Genomic DNA, 857 nt, shown 5'->3' on the forward strand with positions numbered 1-857 from the left:
AGAAGAATAAAAGAAAACATACAGTGAGTGGAACAAAAATCTAGGTGGAAAAGGATGTCTTTTTCCTGAACTGTTGAATATGAGTTGYAGAGTTTCACTCTGCCCTGACCAACACCCACTAGATACTGACTGGAATCTTTGGGCTATATGTCAAGCCAGAATAAGCCCTCTATTTTTCATTGTGCAGTAGAAAGTGCTTCATTTTCCATTGTTATTTTCTTTAAACCTCCTTAAAATGCAGAAGGGAACCTTAACTCACCTCTGCCTCTCCCAAAATTTATATGATGGTGCTGCTGCTGTATTTACACTTTCAGAGAGGAAAATAAAGCCAAGGCTGAGGAAATTCTAACCACTAACTTAACTACTGTTTCACTGAATGCTGTCCTTGGATGGATGCACCAGATTCCTAAAGGGAGCTCTGGGTACGTCTTCAGAGGCAAAATTTATATCTTGAAGTTTCACAGATTTGCTCAAAATTCATTCATTTTATTTCATCCCACCACAGCCCATCACTTTTGAGGGGGAATGGTGGTTTTTACCTTCCTGGCTATCAGATAACAGATAATCAAAGCTGCAGTTTAATTAAAGTAGCCTTAAGCAGCATTACTTTGAACTCAAAGCACACTGCTAAAGAATTTGCTTTATCTACTCGTCAGCCAAGTAGGGAGAGAGCAGTTTTGTGATCATGGACCAGGATGTTGACTCTGCTGGAGAGGTGGGCGAAGAGGAACCTCATGAAGTTCAATAAAGGGAAGTGCAGGGTCCTGCACCTGGGGAGGAATAACCCCCGGCACCAGTACAGGTTGGGGGTTGACCTGCTGGAAAGCAGCTCTGCAGAGAAGGACCTGGGAGTGCTG

The sequence above is a fragment of the Apteryx rowi genome, unplaced genomic scaffold (assembly GCF_003343035.1).
Source record: "Apteryx rowi isolate R43461 unplaced genomic scaffold, aptRow1 scaffold_37, whole genome shotgun sequence".
Classification (NCBI taxonomy): domain Eukaryota; kingdom Metazoa; phylum Chordata; class Aves; order Apterygiformes; family Apterygidae; genus Apteryx; species Apteryx rowi.